Genomic DNA, 24280 nt, shown 5'->3' with positions numbered 1-24280 from the left:
GCCTTCCCCAACCGAATACCTTCCAGATCGAGTTTCGTTTGCTCCTGGACATTTTCTCGGTTTAATAGATGTCACGGTGGTGGATTGGTACACGCTTAAAGTGTGCCCGACCGAAGGATCCTCGCAGATATCTCTAATTGTCGGAGCGCACAACAAAAAACCGGTGACTGTGTCTGGAATAAATTGTCCCTACTATAAGTATTTGGAAAAATACACAATTTCCACCCGTTTTAACTCGCAGTGTACGTGCCAAACTTTCGAGGATAAGTGCACCGGGGTCAATGCAGAGAACACGGTCGGTAGTTGTTAAATTGCTTGTTACCGTTTCCCCGGAGTATTCTGGAGAAGCATCATCGTCAACTGAATGGTACAAGACACAAAAAAAATGGTGATCCAGTACATACTCACATAATGGAGACAGCATACAGACCCAAGCAAAAAAAATCAGAAGCAACAAAATGGTTGTACATACAAAACATTATCTTCTCGTGTTCTTCCAGTCTTGACAACTTTTTCTCCCGTTCGTTTATCCTGCCGCTGCCGGTACGGGAACAACCGATGGATGGCGATTGTTTTCGGGATGTGTCCGTTTTTGCTGCTGTTTACGTGCTCTTTATTCGATACTGCCGGAGGAAAAACTTCATCGAAACCCCTTTTATGGACTGGCATCGAACGGAGCGAGAGAGAGAGAGACACCGTTGACTTTTTGGGGAGTTCACAGAATAATTTACTAATTCGTGGCGGAAACTTCCGGATCATGCCGTTGGAGAAACATGAAACAGGTTCGCTTCTGGGGGAAATTTACATAAACTCGTTGACGAAAAAAAAGCAAGGCTTGTTTTCTCCATCGTTTTTGGGTACCTTAACCCTGGTGCTTCAATTGATACCTTCGGATCTCCGTGAAAACATATCTGAGCTCTGGGGGAGAAAGTGACTTTCATTTCTCTCATGTATTTTGTTCTGCAGTTTAGCAATTAAACTTCTATCAAGTTTCTCAATAAGGAAAAATTTAAAAATCTTCACTGATAACAAGCATATATTTCAATTTGTTCAGTTTTATCTATCTATATATATATATATATATATATATATATATATATATATATATATATATATATATATATATATATATATATATATATATAAATCTCGTGTCACGGTGTTTGTTACCAAACTCCTTCGAAACGGCTCGACCGATTTTGATGTAATTATGCACAAAAAAAAACTTGGTAAGCATGAGAATAGGTTGTAAACTTTATACCATACCGCTAGAATACCGATTACTAGATGTTTAATGCCGATTAGAGTGCCTCTTAGTAGAAAAAAATCTGAAAATTATTATTTTTCTAAAATTTTGCTTTAAACAATACATATAATCACAATTTTAAACCCCCATAGCTTATTTTTAATCGCGATTTTAGTAGTTTTGTACATACTATATTCAAATAATTTAACCACCCGTCGTTTTTCAAACAGAACGAATTTGTTTATGTTGTTAAATGACAGAAAACGCTAGATCGAACTTTCAACACACATTCGCAAGTAATTTGTGATTCGAAGAAAAAATAATAATCAGGAATTCGTCGTTAACGCTAATCGTTCATACGACTCTCTCCATGTTCTTCTTCAATAGCAGTAACGTTCCCAACGTTCGTCTTCTCATCGTAGTAAAGGGTGTGTCACATCAAATTGCATCACGGAAAAAACGCTGTAGAAATTCGCCCAGTATACCGATCCTTTTGAAAATTTTAGACAGTAAAATAAAAATTATTAAACAACTTTTGGCATTTTCTTTTTGTTCATACTTCGAGCCAAAGCCCGTATGCTCGCACCTTCCTCTTTACCCCGTCCATAAGGTTCTGTACAACGTCAGGTTGTAGTTTTTTTTTGAACAGAAATCCATTTTCTCTTGAAGTCCGCCTCCGATTTGACAACTTTTGGGTTCTTCCGGAGGGCCTGCTTCATAATCGCCCAATATTTCTCTATTGGGCGAAGCTCCGGCGCGTTGGGCGGGTTCATTTCCTTTGGCACGAAGGTGACCCCGTTGGCTTCTTACCACTCCAACACGCCCTTTGAATAGTGGCACGAAGCGAGATCCGGCCAGAAGATGGTCGGGCCCTCGTGCTGCTTCAATAGTGGTAGTAAGCGCTTTTGTAGGCACTCCTTAAGGTAAACCTGCCCGTTTACCGTGCCGGTCATCACGAAGGGGGCGCTCCGCTTTCCGCAAGAGCAGATCGCTTGCCACACCATGTACTTTTTGGCAAACTTGGATAGTTTCTGCTTGCCAATCTCCTCCGGAACGCTGAATTTGTCCTCTGCGGAGAAGAATAACAGGCCCGGCAGCTGACGAAAGTCCGCTTTGACGTAGGTTTCGTCGTCCATTACCAGACAATGCGGCTTCGTCAGCATTTCGGTGTACAGCTTCTGGGCTCGCGTCTTCCCCACCATGTTTTGCCTTTCGTCGCGGTTAGGAGCCTTCTGAACCTTGTATGTACGCAGGCCCTCCCGCTGCTTGGTCCGCTGGACGAATGAACTTGACAAATTCAGCTTATTGGCGACATCTCGGACCGAACTTCTCGGATCACGTCTAAACTGCTTAACTACGCGCTTGTGATCTTTTTCACTGACGGAGCATCCATTTTTGCCCTTCTTCACCTTCCGGTCGATGGTTAGGTTCTCGAAGTATCGTTTTAGTACTCTGCTGACCGTGGTTTGGACGATTCCCAGCATCTTACCGATGTCCCGATGTGACAACTCCGGATTCTCGAAATGAGTGCACAGGATTAATTCACGACCCTCTTTTTCGTTCGACGACATTTTTCCAAATTTACGAAAAATTGACAGTGAAGCATGGCCAACGTGATCTATACACTCTTGTCTGATTATAAGCGAAAGCTGAAGATATAATTCCTAAAAATTAAATTTCTACAGCGTTTTTTCCGTGATGCAATTTGATGTGACACACCCTTTATGCTCTAAAGGTCCTCGCGTTACTATTGGTAAATAGCGTGCATTTTAGGAGGAATTCTGAACAAAATTTTAGTTCACTTTGTCTTCGAGTTCAATTTTGTGAAAAAAAAACATACAGAAAAACGGGTTTATATCAACGAAATTCACAAATTTGTCATTGTTTCTGAACACAACACTGCACACTATTTCATATGTGTGAGTAATTTTTGTGTACGATACAAAAATAATCTAGCTCACCTGTAGTATATTTCAAGCCACGTTGAGCTTAAACATCGATACATGCATACGTGATACATGAGAGAAAGAGAGAAACGAATTCATTTTGGGGGAGTCACTTCAATATGCATTGAAGTCCATTTGACGGAGAAGAATGAAATGCGATAGTCGAGTCGTACAGTGAGATAGCAACTAAACGCCCGAATGACTGTTGAGTCATGTTGACGGAGAAACTGCTGGAAGAAGCCAAAATTCATTTCCAATTCGAATGATTTTTTTTTTCATCCGAATAAAGACTTCGTAGTGACTTTGCCGAGCCCTGAGGGTGACTGTTACATGCATGAGTACACGCGTCCTGAAACGCGAGAGCGACGAGACAACAAAACATCCGACTCCACCTTCAACTGTATTACTGTTGCCATCGAAGTAGAACGGAAACAAAAAAAAAAGTTTCCTGGAATAATTTAAAAAAGAAACTTAGAAAAACATAAAAAAGTGTTTTGGTGTTTTCTTTGCTACTTTTCAGCAGAAATGTATGATTACGCTAGGACGCGTCGGCAACTAAGTATTTTGTAAATTATTTTGAATCTCTTAATTCTAGTTTACTTTATTTAGTTTTGTAATCACGTTGTAATCTCTTGAATTAAACTATTAGATGAGTGTATTATCATTAAAGGTCCCATGAATTCCATAACGCAAATGAACATGGAATCTAAATGGAAGGTTGTTATACAGTAAAATATGTGGAACATGTTTGGACATGGATTTGATCATGACTTCCTTCGTATTAACGCTTTGTACTCGGCTGTCCCCTCTCATGGGACATTAAAGTTTTTCACTGATTACGGGGAATTGAGTTATTTCAGCCCCATTTTTTGAAACATGCATGTTTCTTTGAAGTTTCCTTTTAAAATGGCATAAGAAGTCAAATCAATATATTGTAAAATTACTAAAAATTCACATTGTGACAGGTGCCAAATAGCCAAACGTGCAATAATCAGGCTGCGATGAACATTGTAAGGTGTTTTCAGATTTATCAAACTATACAAAATTATTAAAAAATAAAATTTGTTTTTTTTTTGAGAATATACTTCCTCGATGTCACCTAATTCACATAAGTCCAATATCATCATAATACGTTGTTTGGTTCCAAAATTATACTGAATAATACGAGGGTCTGTAAAAGGACGTTTCAACTGCAAAGGAGCGTCGAGTAGTTGGAAGCCAGCGTCCAGAACCTTGCCGAGTGCGAAGGGTTAAATCACGTCTATGTGGCAAATACAGATCAAATCAAAGCGTGCCTGAAGAACTTGTACGTCTCAACACCTTATCTTACATGAACTTGTTCACACTTTTTACTCCTCACTTCTTTCCATATTTTAAGAACTTGTGTACGCTCATCAACCTGTTGAGTTTTTGAAAAGTAGAAGAATAATACTTTTTACTAAAATATTAGTCATTCTTATAACAAGGTGGAACACGTAACACAACTTATACAGTGTTTCAAAATTTCCAAATAAGAACTTGTGTTAATTAATAGGGGTCGATTTCTACACCCCCAAAACCCCCGACCCCCAAAATCAGTTTTGGTTCATGTCAACCCCCTCGACCACTTTGAGAAACCCTGCTCTAGAATGTGTGTGACAACAATGCAAGTCAGAAGAAATATCTTTGACGAAAAACGACCCACTGTTCTGAAAGAACAAGATGAATATTGCACAGACACTAGACAACGTGATCCTGCCACGTGTACTCCATTCATTATGAACATCATTACTCATTTTGAAATAATATTTATGAATAGCTATATCAGACGAATAAAATAAAGGAGTGCGCTCGATGGATTTTATGTGTATCGCATGATGTCATTATATGATGTCGTGAGCTGTACCAACAATTCATGGTCGACATGTACGCGAAGGAAGAGAGCAAACGAGTGCGATTCCTACGACCCAATCAACATAAGTGACTTGAGGAAGAATACATTTACTCAGGAAACGCTATCATGAGCAACACCGTAACAGCATCAGAATCAAAATTATCCGAACGGATTGCAATTTTGCATTCTGAAATTCGTTCGACTCAAGTCCATTCGAGTTATGCAAATGTGTCGACCTTGCGACGCAATTCGACATAGCCAACATTGAGCTCCGTGTTCCATTTCTGTGGAGCAAAAATGCAAAATGGACATTCGGGAGGAATAAACACGCTTTTAAGTTATTTTTTTTAATAAAAGTTAAATCTACATATCGAAAACCACTAATTCCAATCAAAGTCGAGTTCGAGGATGTTGCAGATAAAGAAATTATATTTCAAAAAAAGAAACAAATAGGGAAACTGCTGTCAACAGCTATTGATCCGACGCTGCTTTTAAATGGCAGACCTACCTCAGTTTCTGTACGCGATGAATTAACCCAATATTCTTCTGATCTTCTTCGTGAATTACGTGACTCCCAGGAGGTTTTGAAAATAAAATATGTTTGGCCTGGAAGAAATGGAGTTATTCTAGTTAAGAAGAACGACGGCGATAGACCAGAGATTATTAAAAATAGGGACGACATAAGCAAACTAACGACACGTTATCTAAATGCCATGGTTACTCCTTCTCCAAAGAGGAAAAGGTATGTTCATAACAACGACGCTCTCTAAAAAAATCCATGACAAAATAAGCATCATCTTACTTGACGTTGTATATTCCAATGACTAATAATAAAGCTATGATTTTTTATCATGACGATATTAATGACTTTAACATTGGATTGAGTACTCTTAACGGTGAACACCTGAGAATTCTCCAATGGAATCTACGAGGAATAAATGACTTATCAAAATTTGACAATATTAAGCTGTTTCTTGACCAATGTAATGTGTCCATAGATGTAATTGTAATTGGTGAGACATGGCTCAAAGCTGAATACTGTTCGATTTATAACATTGTTGGGCATACAGCTGTATTTTCGTGTCGAGAAGTCTCTGCTGGTGGGTTGGCTGTTTTTGTGAACAATTCAATAAGAAATAGAATTATTGACAATCAGACTGTGAATGGATTTCATTTTATACACATCGAGCTGTCTATAAATGGTCAGTTATTTGAAATACTATGTGTATACCGTCCTCCTTCTTTTGACTTCAACAAATTTCATGACATTTTAGAAAATAAAGTGCCTCAAAGTCTAGACCCCTATTCGTTGTTGGTGATATCAATGTTCCTGTGAATCTGTCACATAATAACATTGTGTTACGGTACACTAGCCTCCTACAATCACTGGGATTCGTGTGTTCGAATACCTATGTAACACGTACAGTAAGCAATAATATTTTAGACCATGTTGTATGTAGACTTGACGATGTGCCATATCTTCGTAACGACACGGTTTTTTCAGACTTGAGTGATCATTCGTTGATAATCTCCTCATTAAAATTATATGGATGTAAAGAAAAAACTAAATTGACTAAGACTATTGTAGATCGCAGTAGATCGCCTGCTTCAAAGATTTCCTGAACACGGTTGTTTGCGGAGAGAGCGTCGAGTTGTGTTTGAGTAATCTTACGTCAACGTACAACTCAATGTTGTCTCAATGCTCCAAAACTATTTCTGTGGAGATAAAAACCAAAGGAAAAAACTGTCCTTGGATGTCTTTTGACCTTTGGAAATTGATAAAAATGAAAAACAAAATTCTGAAGAAGGTTAAGACTCGACCAAATGACTCGCACTTGAAAGAGATGTTAATACACATAACAAGCAAAGTTCTCTCTGAAAAACGTAAATGTAAAAGAGTATATTTCCAACAAGTGTTGAACTACTCAAGTCAAGCCAAAATGTGGAAAACAATTAATTGTTTACTTGGACGCTCTACCCAGAAATCAGAAATTACACTAACCCACAACGGTGCGAAAATTTCTAACGATGAGGAAGTGTGCGAAATTTTCAATAACTATTTCTCGAAAATTGGGCAGGAATTATCGAACAAAATTCCCAGAAATAACGACCACTCACCGCTTACTCATTCTCGATATGTCCAAAACTCGATCTTTCTGCACCCATCAACACCAAATGAAGTTTTAAGAATAATAAATGAACTGAACAGTAAAAAAACTTGCGGCCCTGATAACGTCCCGGCACAATTAATTAAAGAGAACTCGTCAGCTTTCGCTAGAATTTGCTCAGACATGTTCAACAGAATACTAACCACAGGTAGTTATCCTAAATGCCTCAAAGTAGCTAGAGTAGTGCCAGTCTTCAAATCTGGTGAAGCCTCGAATCCATGCAATTATCGACCAATTTCAACGCTTTCTGTATTCAACAAGATTTTTGAAAGAATGCTTGTGAACAGATTATGCGAATTCTTCGACATAAATAAAGTCTTCTACAAGTTTCAATACGGTTTCAGGCGAGGTTGTAGTACGACAACAGCAGTCACTGAGCTTGTAGATGAAATTATTAATGGAATTGATCGAAAAATGATGGTTGGTGCACTCTTCCTAGACCTTAAAAAGGCTTTTGACACTATCGATCATAGTATATTATTGAAAAAACTGAACACGTACGGAATCCGAGGAATAGCCAATGATATAGTGCGAAGTTATTTAACTGATAGGCAACAATATGTAGCAGTAAATAATGCCAAAAGCACATTGTATTCTATAAATATTGGGGTACCTCAAGGCAGCAATATTGGACCTCTGTTATTTTTGTTGTATGTGAACGATATTGGCAATCTACCTTTAAAAGGAACTGCAAAACTGTTTGCTGATGATACAGCTCTATTTTACCCAAGTCCCGACTCGGGAACTATAGTGTCACATATCGAGTATGATCTGGTTCTTCTTGGGGATTACTTTCAGTCCAATCTACTGTCACTCAACCTGACGAAGACTAAATACATGTTCTTCCATTCTCCTAGGAAGAAAATAACGATAGGTGCTGATCCATATATTTTAAATGTACCTATTAAAAAGGTGCATAGCTTCAAATACCTGGCTGTCATTTTAGACTCAACCTTGTCGTGGAGCTTCCATGTAAATTTCGTCGTAAAAAAACTCGCATCCCTTTGTGGTATCTTGAAGAGAGTATCACCTTTCCTGCCTCACAAAGCTCTGATTAACTTCTATTTTGCATGCATCCATTCTCAACTCCAATACGGGCTACTGGTTTGGGGCTATGCATGCAAAACAAGACTTAAAAAAATACAAACATTGCAGAACAGGTGTCTTAAAATAATTTATAGGCTACCGAGTTTGTACTCAACTCTAGACCTGTATCAAAATGAGACTCACAGTATCTTGCCTCTTATTGGATTGCGGGAACTTCAGTCTTTGAAACTTATACATAACATATTACACAATAACAACATACACCATAACATGACAATCCCCACCGCGAGTCATCATTACGTTACACGACAAGCACAACACTTATTACGAACTCGAGCAACATCTAGCATTGGTCAACAGCGTTTTCTTTTTAATGGACCGTCGCTATTCAACAGTTTACCTTCGCATATCAGGTCGATAACCAGTATAGACTTGTTCAGGGCAAAGCTGCGATTGCTCCTGAAGACGAAAATTAACTCTTTTTTAATATAGATATTTCAATTTTTTATGTAGACAGACTGACAGACAGACATAATTGTAGACATACAGTAGTCTGATCTTAATAATTAGTTTAATTGTGCACTCTTTTTGGATCCCTTAAAAGAATATCACTTCACTGGGATCCAACAGGTACTAATTGGTATGTATTGTACTCTTACCTCTAAGTGTTGTAGCGTCCTGTGAAAAAAAAGGAGACCAACTCTAGGAAGCTCGAGTATGAGTTTCTTAGAGATGGGGGTGAGAGGAGGGAAAAAAAAAAAAAAAAAAAAAAAAAGTGTTCGATGTGAAAAGACAACACATTCTCTGCAATTGGGAGATAAATCATGAACGAAAATTGTGTCTGGCGATGCTTTTATGTTATATATAAAATGTTGGTGGTAATGCAAGGAAATTTATAGACAAAAAAAGTTAAGTTGGAGTAAAGATTATGTCTTCTATGTATTTCAACGACATCGAGTGATCGTGAAATTCGATCGAGTTTCAAACCAATCGGATAACGGAATATGAAGAACTTTTCGATACTGTTACCACAATAATGGTGTATGGTCCATGCGGTGATTCGAAACCTTTATCGCCTTGCATGGTAGATGGAATATGTATAAAGCGTTTTCCTAGAGTTTTCACCAAAGACACGATCGCAAGCGTTTGTGAATATCTAATATATCAACGCATAAATACTGATAATGTCAAATATCAACAACGCAGACATCGAAATTGAAAATCGTTGAGTAGTACTAAATTCGCCTCAGCTGAGCAAAGAGCATTTAATACATTTCAAGTCCGTGGATAAAGGAAGTGGCAATATGGCTGTGATTCTGAATTGGAAAACCGCTGTGAATACTCCTCGGTTGAATGACAAGAACGAAGTAATGCGGTTCCAAAAACGAACGATACATCAGCTCCATTGTTGTCTGGCTTATCGTTGGTTTCCCAATTCATGAACGAGACCCAGCAGTTAAAAATTTAACCGTGCATATTGAAAAAGAGAAGCGCGTGTTTTCCTCCAACGAGACAGCATTTGAACGATATGAATATTGATTTTCTCTATTTCATTTTTCAACTTTACGACAAAAATCTATTACTTTTTTTCTCTTTACATTTAACTTTTGAGAGATCAAACATATTAGTTTGATGAAATACATTGCATCATGAAACATCATACCAACTTCCGTTGAAATCGCTTCATTCGTTCTTTTTATCGATCACATTCGAATAATTTTATAGATCATTTAAACATTCAAACACGCTCAAAATACATTAGTTATGTTTTATTTAACACCAAAAATATTCTCTGAAATAAATTAAATGGCAGAACAACGTTTGCCGGGTCAGCTAGTTTATTATAAATATTGATTTTTCATACATATGTTTTGAAAACATAGACCATCTCTGCACTACCTCAGTAATTTGCATATTCACATACATGGAATCTCGTGGCAGTACATTACTGTTATGTGGAATTGGACAAATAACCAAAACTAGATAATTTGTACGCTTCGTTTAAATCTTTCTTATCGTAATTGCGGTCTATGGACGGATTTGAAAACATCGTTTAGGCAACTTCGAATATTTTGAAATCTTCGAATAAGAATTAGACTACATTTTGAAAGGGACCAAAATGTTTTTTTTTATTTTTTACAAAAATTTATAACTCAAAAACTGTAATTTCTTCAAAATTCTGGTCAATGGATGAAATGTGGGAAATAATTTAAATTTTCATAAAAAATGCCAATTTAGAAAAAAAACACTGAAAAAAAATATTTAAAAAAAGTTCATTCTTCTCAAAAACTTTTTTTTTATATGTTATAAAAAAATTATGTAAATAGCCCTTACAATTTCCAACAAGTTCATCAAGTACATTCACTTTTTCTTGTTTTCTTTAAAAAAAATTACAACTAATCCTAATTTTGTTTAGAGTCAAGATGGCGATGTAGCGTATTCGACAAAGTTTCAGATCTTATTAAATTATGAACTTTTGTCGAAGACGTCAGCTTTGTACGTTTTATAACTAGCATTTTTGTATGAAGATTCCTGAAAAAATAATGTTTTACTCCTAACATTTTTGTGTGTAAATCCTCGCGTTTGACATGTTCTTGACATGAGTTAAGCATAGCATGTATCACGCGATAGTAATAGTAATTAGCGATAGAATAGTAAATTTTCAAAGAAAAACTTGATCGAAAAACTTTTTCCATGTAAAAGTGTCCATCTTCCGATGTATGGGTGACTTGTTGTAAATTGTAAGTGCTATTTATATTTATTTTTTTCTGAATTTTAAAAACACATGTTTTCGATAAAAATGAAATTTAATATTTTATTCGATAATTTGATGTTTTTCTGACAACAACTTTTCCAAGTTTTCTTTGAAAAATTACTATTCATGTTGAACTCGTAACATTTTGTTTATGTATAAATTATCGCGATTTACATGTTCTGAGAACTTTTTTTTTATTTAGAAACATATCAATAACATGTTGAACGCGAGAATTTAATCATAAAAATGGTACGAGTAAAACATTATTTTTTTCAGGAGTCAAAGTTGACGTTTGTAAGGGTAATTGTAAGGGTTTTTCATATATGTTTTGTTGAGAATTTAAAAAATACATTTTTGAGAAAAATGAATTTCAATTTTTAAAATAATTTTTTTTCAGTATATTTTTTTTTCTAAAAAAAAATTGGTATGTTATAATGGAAATTTGAACAATTCCCTACATTTTATGCTTTGGCCTGAATTTGTGTAAATATTGAAGTTTTTGAGTTATAATTTTTGTAAAAAAAAAGAAAAAAAAATGCTTTTTTTCAAAATGTTGTTTTTTAGGATTTCAAGTATGCAAAGTGGCTTAAATGGCCCATCTTTTTACACCCACAATGTTTCAGTACTATTTGAGATGGTGCTGGCAACTCCTAAGACGAGTTGGCATGAAATTCGTCAGATATCCAAGATACAACCGTCTTATCAACGAAATTATAACCGGCTAAAAACAAACATTATAAAAATGCAAGAATAAAACTCTTTAGTACAAGCAGCACTTTTTTTTTTATCCCATCCGTTTATTAGGCTCATTTAGCAATTCAGCTGTCACAGAGCCGAATTTATTCGTATACATTTTTATGTTAAGATAACTATTGTTATATATTATTTAGGCTTAAGATTCCTATCCATCGATAAACATTTGTTTTTTTTTCTATGTATAACACAGTAGCTGTTTAGGCCTAAGAATATTCCAATTCTATCGATACACAACACATGCCGAGTATTCCATTTCTATCGATACACAACACATGCCGCCTTTTTCGGCGTTAGAATATTCCTATTGTTCGAATGTTCACAGTTGGACTGTTCACAACGGGACTGCTGATATGAGGCTTCCATTGCTGTGTTAGAATTAGCACCAATTACCGATGCAGCAGAATCGTAATGCAGCGGTTAGGGACTGGGATTACCGACACATGATGATTGTTGCGTGGACGTAGTAGCTAGAATAACACACAAAGATGGTCAGTTGAGGGGCCCTGAGTTATTAGCTCATGATCGTTCGCTTAGTAGCGGACACGCAACCAATTAGACTACGAAGACCCCCTAGCAGCAGCACTTTGATAGCACTGATAAGAATCGAAGAATGAATGCTCTCACAGGCTGAGGGGCGTGAACGTATCGCGAAGCCATGAAATGTCAATTTGAGCAGCTTTTCAAATTAACTCTCAGAATTACCATGTACTGTTTATTTATATTTATATTTATTCATTTGTCAACAGATACAATAGTTATCCCAATGACATGAAAATTACGACACTACACATATTAATTAAAAACTCTGCGGAAACAACTCTTATTTCTACATCGTGAAACATTAAAGTCAAACACATCGTAGTATCTGTTGAAGACACGGCACATCCTTCGCATGGGCTCGTTAAATCCATAATTTGTTCGCGAGGGATGGACGCATAAGAAAACATGAGAGCGTAAATTACGGCGGCGGATGTTTATGTTAAGACAGCTTAACAGCGAAGTACAGTCGATGTTTCCTTGAAGCAGGTCACCAATGAAGCATGCCATCGTGATGTTACGTCTCGCCTCAAGTGATTCCAAGTGTATTAACATGCAACGACTTTTGTAGCTGGGCAAGTTGTGGACGTCATTCCAAGGAAGATGCCTCAGAGCGAAACGGATAAACTTTCGTTGGATTGCTTCGATGCGGTTCACCTCGTTTTGGTAGTATGGGCACCACACTACAGCCGAATATTCCAGTATTGGTCGAACCAAAGAACAGTACAAAGCCTTAAGGCAATATATATCCTTGAATTCTTTGGCGAAGCGGAACATGAACTGTTGATTGCTCGCTGCCTGGAGCGACACTAAAACACAGAACTTATTGAATACCCAAGTAGTTTTTCAGTATCTTTTGGCGAAATAACATTTCCAACGCTCCAAAGAACACTTAGAACGCCAACAGAAAATCTGAACCGAATCGTATACGGTAGGGTGGTTGCGTCGACATCAAACGCTGCGAAACAAACTTTCTTCTTCAGTTTTACACCGATGAACGCAGCTCTCACCGCTGAAAAATACCTTCTTCATGTCCGGCTTGAAAAGCGTTGCACGCGTCTTTTAACCCGGAAACAATGCTCGAATTCACGAAAAATTGATTGATCGATCGATCTCCAATTAGTCATTCACGATTTATGATTCAGCCTGCTAGGGGCTAAATGGCAAGCACAAGTGTTTAGATTAGTTTTCCAAATAAGCCTTTTTAGAGGCAAAGACGAATGAACTGAGAAAGTCGGCTTTAACACTTCTCTCCTCCTTCTGCCCGTCATTGCAAGCTTTGCCCTATGCTTACTTCGCGCATATTCTGAGAATGCATTCTGAGGCGACCTCATAGGAATCAACCGCTGACCAATCTTGACTATGAATGGATTTCAAGTATATTTATAAATATTGTGATTTCACCTTTATTTATAGAATTTGTGATATTTGAGGTTTTTGAGGCATTTTTATAGCGATGGAAAAAAGGTTTTGGGTCAATAAGTAACAAACATCACTCATGCATCTATTATTTTTCGAAAGTGATTGTCTCACCACTTCGTTCAACCGGTAAAATAGTATTTAGGCTCAAAACCTTGCACATCCCACCCAATGATTGTTTCCGAAATCGTAAACTACTACTGGTGTGGTACAAAAATAGAGAGACACTCTCCACCAGACGGGTATGCAAAACGACGCGTTGCCCCCACCGAATAAAATTACATCACTTCGTACGATATCCATCTTCCATTTTTCATTTGTATCGAGCAACAGGGTCGATTAGCAATATTTTTCAATATTGAAATATTTTATTTATCTATCTCATTTTTCAAAACCCTGTTTCTGATTTGACACCGTTACTGAAAGCCGTAGTGCCACGTCGAAAAATTAGATAATGATTGCTTAGATTTTTTTCGTTGTTACACATACAAAACACGTCACTGGAGTTTTTTTTCTAACAATGCATATCAAACTGTTCATTTTCATAAAACCTCCAGTTCAATATTTAGCAATTTAAACTGTTATTCTTGATTTTCCCGGATCTGGTCCTTATTTTTTTATGATGACTGAATAGAATTGTGAGTCGTTTTGAGTTCCTTGTATAACGTTTTATTTTCAACTCTCTTTCCGAACCTTTGGAATATATTCAACTCGTTGAGTAGCGATAATCATTTCATGTTTTGTGTAATAAATAAATTGCCAGGTCCTTGTTTTGGTGTGCTATACTGCAGAAGGCAAACTCAGTTCAGATATTTTTTATAGAACTGTGGAAGGCCTAATCTCGAAAATTGTTGCAATACATAACGTGTTGTATGAATAAGTTGAGGACATAAGGTTCTGTGTGAAATGAAAACATGTTAGTGGTTTGAGCTCTCGGCCAGAGCTGGTTTATTTCATTTTTATATCCGTCAAGAAATATTATTTATTTACCCGTTTCGCCACTGGCGGATTTCCTATATCTCTATTAGTCAGCTGGTAATCTTTTATTTACCCTGCTTTTGATCATTGTCCCTGTTCTATGACCCATCTTTTTCTATGGTTGTATACCTGACGGAGGGTCTGAATGTAGGGATCTTATAACTAATATACTGGAGCGTAATGAAGGGAAAGATCGTTATAGACAAATGTCACAATAAAAAAGAGAATTTCTTTGCAATTTTCAAGGGATCAATTTTCAATATATATATATATATATATATATATATATATATATATATATATATATATATATATATATATATATATATATATATATATATATATATACGTTACGACGGGATCCCGCCCCCGCAGCATAGCAGCATAATCAGGAAACGAAATAATTGAAGATGAACCGCACGCGCGAGAGGTGCAATCCGAAACCCGCGAGCCACCACACACGGATGCTGACGCTGTAGTTCGTCCCAATAAAATAGGTTACTCTGGATTGCCCGAGTTAGTCCCAAATTGAATTCCAAAGTGTTAACACATAAGAAGACGTGTATTAAATGAGAGAATAAAGTTTTTTTTTATCCATCTCGATACCACGATCCTATCTGGCGCAGTCAAGTGAAAGTGTGTGGTAATTAAGTGATAATAGTGATCGCGAAAACCGAACTAGCTACGTTCCAACAGTGCAACAACTCAACCACCGGGAAACCGCTGCAGGACGAATACCAAGCAGTTTGTGTGGTTGAGGAGCGAAATCGGATCCACACACAGGACCCTCCCAAAGAACCCGCACGAAAGGAACAATTTGAGGACTCCAGGAGATGAGAATACACATTTTCCTGTAAGTAACCCAGTTTTTACTTTTAACACAAAAGCAATCAGACACATTGAGTGAATGTATTGCAACGACATATAAACGATACTAATTCAGAGGTGCTAGCCCCTACCCGAGGTAAGCGAATACCTGGAATATCACAAGTGAATAAACAAATACTAACATAAAAAAAAACACAAACGATAAACCCACAAGAAACGCAGAATAAACTAGCGAATAAAAAGTGAAAGTGAAACCACAAAGCACAAATATGGATAGAAATTCGGCTTCACCGGAGCCTTTGATTCCGGATTTTGATGAGTCTGTGCCAATAGTTGCACAGCAAAGTACAATTGCGGACGAATTAATACAACACATTCAACACTTAACAGAAAATCAAAACAAATTAATTGAAACTATTGCAAAACTGAAACAAAAAGCAGAGGATCCTTTTCTCCAATATAGGACTCCTGACCCCATTCGTAATTTACACGAATTCAAAGGAACTAGAAGAAGTGAAACTCAAGCGTGGATCGACGATGTCGAGAATACGTTAGAGCTATTTAAAAATCAGAAAGGCTCAATGGTGTATTTTCAATACATTAGGGCCATAAAAAGCAAAATTACAGAACGGGCGAAAGACACGCTTATTGCGGCCGGCAACCCGAATACATGGGAGGAAATCAAAGAAGTCCTCTTAAATGCACACGGAGATCGACGAGATCTCCCAACACAAATTCAATCTCTATTTTATGCCAAACAGGGCAACAAAAATGTTACAGATTACTATAACAAAATAAAAGCAATAGACTCCAGCATTAAAACGAGTCTCGCGCTAATGGACGAATATAAAGGGTCAATTACAGCCCTAAATAAATTAGTAAGCCTCATGACGCTAACACGGCTTGTAGATGGCCTGGGGGAAAATCTTTCAATGAATGTGAGAAGTCACAAGCCAGATACGCTTGATGAAGCGTTATCGATCACGCTGCAATACACAAACGCGGTATTTAGACAAAAACTAGAGAAAAGAAGCAACACCAGTAGTAACAGTAATGCTAATCCTCCTCAAAGGAACAACAATGTATACCCTCCATCAGGAAACCATAAGCAGAACTCGGGGAAATTTAGAAATAATAATTATAACAACGAAGACGTATCAATGAGGACACATACCTCAAAGATGCAAATGAACAACCACGAAGGGCAAGAGCCAGAGCCCAAAACGGAACAGATCAAAACCGAAGAGGCGAACGTTTCACAACTAGACTCAGGTGACGATGATTTCTTCGATGACGAACTAAATTTTCATCAGGAACACGCGCCAAACGTACTAACGTAAATAACAACTTCATACCTTATTTCACAATAAATACGACTAAGGGTGAAATGAAATTTTTGGTGGACACAGGAGCCAACAAAAATTATATTTCACAAGACCATGTCAACATCGAAAACGCCAAACCGGAAAGCGGAATTCGAGTAACAAACATGAATGGAACCCATGAAATTTCTAAATCGGTATCTTTCGATCCATTCGGTATCAAGAAAAAAGTGAAATTTTATGTTTTCAAGTTTCACGAATACTTTGACGGCCTAGTTGGGTACGAGACTTTGAGAGACCTAAGGGCTCAGCTCGACATTGGCAAAAATCAGTTGAGAATCGGAAGGAAAACATTTAACCTGAAGAAGAAGTTCCCGACTAGCAATAACATACATCTGAATGAACAAGAGTTTCAGTTCATAAAAATTGCGACGGAAAAGGATGGCGATTTCATTATATCGGACGAAAAGAGTTTGGGCGAATTTTCAATACTCCCTGGGGTGTACCACAGCTCCAACAGGGAAGCCTTTGTAGCCATTCGTAATTACAGAAAATCTCGAATTGAAATTAACCTTTCGGAATTAAACATCAACAATGAAGAATTCGTTATTTCGAAACTCCCAAGTAAGAATTTCGAAAAATCCCAGTTCAAAATCACAGATGACTCTTTAAACGATAGAGAAAAAATCGAACTCGATAAAATTTTGAGGAAAAATTCGGAAATAATTTATTCAGAAAATCAAGCGCTATCGTTCACGCACCAAATTAAACACAAAATAAGAACAGTCGATGATATCCCGGTGCATACCAAGTCGTACCGATATCCTCAAATTTATGAGGAAGAAGTGCAAAAGCAGATTCAAACACTGCTGAAAGATGGTATAATTCAGGAATCAATCTCACCCTATACGTCCCCGATTTGGATAGTGCCGAAGAAGGTCGACGCCACGCGAAGAAAAAAATTTCGATTAGTCATCGACTATCGAAAATTAAATGAAAAAACGATTTCCGATCGTTACCCAATACCAGATATCACAGAGATACTGGATAAACTTGGGAAAGCGACTTATTTTTCGACTATCGACTTGGTCTCTGGATTCCATCAAATCCAATTAGACGAAAGCGATAGAGAAAAAACAGCATTCTCAGTCAATGGCGGAAAGTACGAGTTTACTAGAATGCCATTCGGCTTAAAGAACGCACCCGCAACATTTCAAAGGGTGATGGATGCTGTACTTCGCGAGTTCATCGGAAAATGTTGTCTAGTATACATGGACGACATTATCGTATTTTCAAGTTCCTTCGAAGAACATATCAAAGACATTCGGAACATATTTGGAAAACTAAAAGAGGCAAATCTAAAAATACAATTTGAAAAATGTTTTTTCTTTAGGAAAGAAACACAATTTCTTGGCCACACAGTTACGAGAGAAGGAGTTAAACCTAACTCCGATAAAATCGAAGTAATCAGAAACTGGCCAATCCCGAAGAACGAAACTGAATTGAAACAGTTTTTAGGCACAATTGGGTATTACAGAAGATTCATTAGGGACTTTGCCAAATTGGTAAAACGCCTTACAAAATTACTAAGGAAAGACACTGAGTTCGAATTTTCTAGGGAAACAATAACATGTTTCGAGAAATGTAGAGAAATCCTAACAAGGGACCCGATTTTGCAGTACCCTGATTTCTCGAAAGAGTTCATTTTAACAACAGATGCAAGCGACTACGCCATCGGAGCGGTACTCTCGCAGGGGCCCGTTGGGAAAGATAGACCGATTGCGTTTGCATCTAGGACACTGAACAAAACAGAGGAAAATTATTCAACGACCGAAAAAGAGTTTCTTGCTATGTACTGGGCGGTAAATCATTTCCGACCATATTTATATGGTAGAAAATTCAAGCTAATAACAGATCACCAACCTTTAACTTATTCTCTAACAAACACAAACAAAAGAATTCTTAGAGGTAAACTCAAACTCGAAGAATACGATTACGAACTTTTATACAAACCAGGAAGGACAAATACCGTAGCAGATGCTCTATCGAGAATAAAACCGGAAGAGATCACCCACAGTTCTATCCAAGACATCAATAACCAGCATCAATATTCGGAAGGAAACGATACAGATCTAAGCACAATACATTCAGCGGATACGAGTGACGATTATTACATATGGACCACAGAAAAACCACTGAACATGTTTAGAACACAAATTATTTTCAAAATCGCAAACATAAACACCGACGTATACGAAGAAATATTCCCAAGATACCATAGACACACGATAGTGAGACCATTCTACAATGAGGAGGAAATCACCAAAGTATTTAAAATGCTATTGAATCCTAAAGGTGTGAGCGGCATCAAAGCACCTATTTCTCTGATCCAACTTATTCAAGAAACATACAGAAAATATTTCTCGACTAATAAAATTTTCAAGGTTTTTATTTCAGAAACGCTACTGGAAGATGTACGACTGGAAAACACCCAAGATGAAATCATAAAACAGACACACTCCTTTGCGCACCGCGGAATGAAAGAAAATAAAATTCAAATTTTACAAAGATACTTTTTCCCGGAACTCGATCGTAAATTAAAAATTCACGTAGCATCCTGTGACATTTGCAAGAAAAGTAAATATGACAGGAGGCCACCCCAGCTTATCCACAAAAGCACATTTGGAGAAAAACCTTTTGAACGAATTCATATCGATGTATTTTTCATGAAAGGATCAAAATGGCTTACGATCGTCGACTCTTTCTCAAAATTCGCTAACATAATCGCTTTAGAATCCCGAACAATAGTAGACATGAAAAAAGCAATCACAGAACACCTCAGAATATTCGGCAGACCACAAACCATAGTGTGCGATCAAGAACCAACCTTTAAATCAATCGACTTTGTCGGATTTTTGAATGATCTTGGCATCGAAATGCACTTTGCGAGTAATTCAAACTCGAATGGAATCGTAGAACGTTTTCATTCGACTTTGATCGAATTATACAGAACCTTGAAACATAAACACACCAACATTTCGCTTAATGACCAAATGAATATCATAACAGATATTTATAATAACACATATCATTCGGTCACTAAGAGAAAACCCCGCGAGCTCGTTTTCAACCAAAGAAACACGGTCGACATCGAAGAAATCACTGAAAACGCGAACAAACTTCAATCTGCAGTGAAATTAGAACTTGACAAAAGGAAAGCAGCGTACGAAAAACAGCACGAAAACAATAAAAAACCACCCCAACTTCATACAAACGATAATAAATATATTAAAATAACGCAACGAATTAACAAAGATCGAGATCCTTATAAAATAGCAACCGTACTAACAGACAACGATTTAACTTTTACCGATAAAAACAACATAAAAATTCACAAAAATCGCTTGAAATCCTAAAGGAATAATAATACTAATCTGATAAACAACTTTACATTTCCTTGCAGACTGTTCGCCCTTACATCCGCAACGACGTATCAGGATGTATCAAATAACAATGGCTTAATAGTCTTTAAAATCAATCAAGTTAAAATAAAACTCGGATACGAAAGAATAATACATAAAATTAATATGAACGATATTAAAAATAATATCTTATACATAGAAAAGCTAGCAAACACATTAAATACAACAACCCATCTAAAAAATACCCTTGATTACAAGTTAAAAATTGCGCACGCCAAAACCAACAGCTTATCTCCTAGGAGAAGTAGAAGAGGACTCATAGACGCTTTAGGTTCTACAATCAAATTCATAGCTGGAAATCCCGATCACGAAGATCTTTTGTTGATCAATCAAAATTTTGATAAACTCGAAACAACCTTGAATAAATTTATAACTAATGAATCAAAACAAATACGAATTAACAATCTCCTAGAAATCCATTTGAGCAATGTATCAAAAACATTAATAGATATCGAGGAATCAGTAAGAGAATCTCAAAATGAGCTAGGATATATCAACCTTATTTTTAACATAGATATTATTATAAGAATACTAGAAGATTTGGAAGAACAAATAACACTATCTAAACTAAACTTGATAAATAAAAATATACTTAGCCCAGCAGAAAAACTTTATATTTGGAATTTTCTAACTAAGCAAAACATAAGATTGACGTATGAAGACGAAATATTTGTTCACATCAATAGTATTGTCTCAATAAAAAGAAATCATTTTATTGTCATTGTAAAAATTCCGATAGTAGAAAATAGGGACTACGAACTACTGCAGTTAGAACCAGTCGGCGGAAACAGCTCGAAGATCAGCACGAACATAAAATACGTAGCAAAATATAAGGAAAAGCTCTTCCAACAATCCGGCAAATGCACGATATGCGAAAGAACAAAGGCAATCACCGACGAATGCATCTCCAATATTCTAAATAACTTCAAAGCAAAATGCATTTTTTCAAAACAAAAGGAAAACCCCGAAATCAGAGAAATAATTCCAGGGACCATAATAGTGGATACCACAGTAAGAATTAACATTTCGGACTCATGTGGCGACTCGAGAGAAATAACAACACCAACCATCATAGAAACTGAAAACTGTACAGTTAAAATAGGAAACAGTACATTCCACAACGTAAACAAAGTTATCGAACAGTTACAATTCATGACACCAATCTTTGGGAAAATTATAGAAGCCAAAGAACATATCCCCGATGCAGAAACACTTCACACCATCACCATAGACAACCTCGAAGAGTTGAACAAAATCAAAGTCCATTTGTCCAAAACACAAACCGTTGGAGGATCACTGTTGACCTCCTTACTCGTCCTTGCAATTCTCCTATTCTTTATTCGCAGATACTTGAAGAATAGGAAGACAAAACCCAATACCACTATTCCCTGCCAGATGCATGAAGCCGCAGCAGATCCTAACCCAAAACCCACGGAAAAGGACGAATCACCATCCACCCCGCAACAACCATCAGAGGCAATGGTTGCGTTGTTGAAGAGTATGAAGAGTCAAACGAGGACGCTCGACACCTAGGGGGGAGGCGTTACGATGGGATCCCGCCCCCGCAGCATAGCAGCATAATCAGGAAACGCAACCCGAAACCAACGAGACGCGCATGCAGCATAATTGAAGATGAACCGCACGCGCGAGAGGTGCAAACCGAAACCCGCGAGCCACCACACACGGATGCTGACGCTGTAGTTCGTCCCAATAAAATAGGTTACTCTGGATTGCCCGAGTTAGTCCCAAATTGAATTCCAAAGTGTTAACACATAAGAAGACGTGTATTAAATGAGAGAATAAAGTTTTTTTTTATCCATCTCGATACCACGATCCTATCTTATATATATATATATATATATATATATATATATATATATATATATATATATATATATATATATATATATATATATATATATATATATATATATATATATATATATATATATATATATATGTATATATATATATATATATATATATATATATATATATATATATATATATATATATATATATATATATATATATATATATATATATTCGCTTTGGAGAGCATCTAAGTCTATTTGAATTAAACGATCACTTTCTCTTCCAAACACAGTAAATATCCGATAATAGCAGTGAGACGGTTGAAGTAAGTGAGGACGTAGAATTCATGCTTTCAATTACAGAAACTCCTAAAATTCGCGCCAACAAAAGCGTTAGCGACACAAATACTTTTGTCATAATACTCTTAAGTTTTTACTATATGGTAGCACAAAACGCACATTTAGAGATTTTTTAATGTTTTGTTCTAATGCTATTATACATAATGTGTTAGCACTATATGCACTATAACACTTGCTTTAATGCCAATTTTCATGCATGCTTATGTGCATTAACAATATTGATATCAGGGTTTGAAAGTGCTGTTATATTGGTATTTGGCATTAGAGATGCTGAATTAAATTAGTTCCAAATTAGGCTATAACTTAATGTTCAAGATTACTTGACAATAGAAAAACAATAACAAGTTCTTATACACCTCACAGTGAAAGTTGGTATCACAAACCTTTAGAATATCCATATATAGCGCGGATTATATACAGTTTTTGATTTCTTTTCACTGTATATAATCGAGTCAAAAAAAAAAAATTCTTTTTATTTGTTTTTTCTTGCATGTATTTTTCGTTTTTCGAAAATAAAAGAGGAATTTGATTTTTGATTCATCCCCATAAAGTCAGAAAACACCTTTCCCACACGAAAACAAAAATTTATCCAGATTAACTCAGGAGGTGATAAAAGATCATATTTGATGCAAAAAATCCTCCTACGCATATGTTCGAATGTCAACAATGGCAGAGTTATAGAACTTTTTTTTTGTTTCGGGCCCTGTTGCCCCAAACTGGATCTACATTAAAAAGTACGCTACGGAAGACGATTATGATGCTTTCATTTGAAAGATGAGAAAATTTAGTACAGGATATAGCTGTGGAACAACTAAATTAGTGGATTCTAATAACATTTTGGAAGTGAAAAACGTGAAAGTTAATGACTTTTAATGTGTTATTATTTATTTTATCCTAATTTTTTTTATTAAACTAGATTATTTCTATCAATTAAATTGAAGTTCTTCAATCACTCTACAATTTGTTCTTTGACGTCCAATTTCCATATTTTCTAATTTGGCTGCAATATCGATATAAACAATTCCTGGTGAAAATTCAAGCAAAATCTTCAAAAAATTACGATGTTTACCCCACTGTACATGTAGTAGCAACTTAAACTTTACCTTAACGTTGAAAGGTTATAATCGAGTCCGACCTGTATACATATTGTCCTATGATCCCATAAATAAAATGTAAGTTTTTGTATCCAACGTTGACATGTACACGATTAAAATTCGGCTCTTTTACAGCTAATATGGTAATGAGCCTGAATTAAACGAATGGGATAAAAAACAAAGTTTTAGTGGAAAACTAATTTCGTATACAAGTGTCGACACCGCATCGATACATCGCGGATACACTTTATTTCGTTTTGACCGTGAAGTGTTTACGGGAATAAAGCCCGTTGTATTCGCCATTCTTGCTACAATCTTCGTTGAATAATCATCTCTTGTTGCTGTTGTTCGAGCATCAGTTGACTGACAGATGGATAATCACATGCAACACTAAATTAGTCTCAAAAAAAATCAATTTTGGGCGCTGAAATTCGCCGGGCCAGCTAGTTAGAAATATAAAAGTTGTCTTTTACGTAAAAAATAATATAACTTTGCAGCTCTTTTTTCAATGAAGCCATAATTTTCAGATAAACAAAAAACCTTCAAGTCCTTATGCCATTTTCAGATTTCTCTGTATCGAGACTATTCATATCTCAGACTTCTAATTAATTACCCAGACTGCTCAAGACATTGTCCTTCTTCTATCGTCTAACGA

General features: G+C 36.4%; 1 protein-coding gene across 8 annotated transcripts in view; it reads left to right on the top strand.

The window, feature by feature from the left end:
* LOC129771795 (protein sax-3) overlaps positions 1–24280 on the top strand; it is a 561419-nt gene that overhangs the window by 475334 nt on the left and 61805 nt on the right. The gene's annotated exons all lie outside the window — the stretch shown is intronic.

Source organism: Toxorhynchites rutilus, chromosome 2 (assembly GCF_029784135.1).
Source record: "Toxorhynchites rutilus septentrionalis strain SRP chromosome 2, ASM2978413v1, whole genome shotgun sequence".
In the NCBI taxonomy this organism is placed as follows: domain Eukaryota; kingdom Metazoa; phylum Arthropoda; class Insecta; order Diptera; family Culicidae; genus Toxorhynchites; species Toxorhynchites rutilus.
Note: the sequence above shows the minus strand (reverse complement) of the source record. Positions and strands in the feature narration are given on the sequence as shown.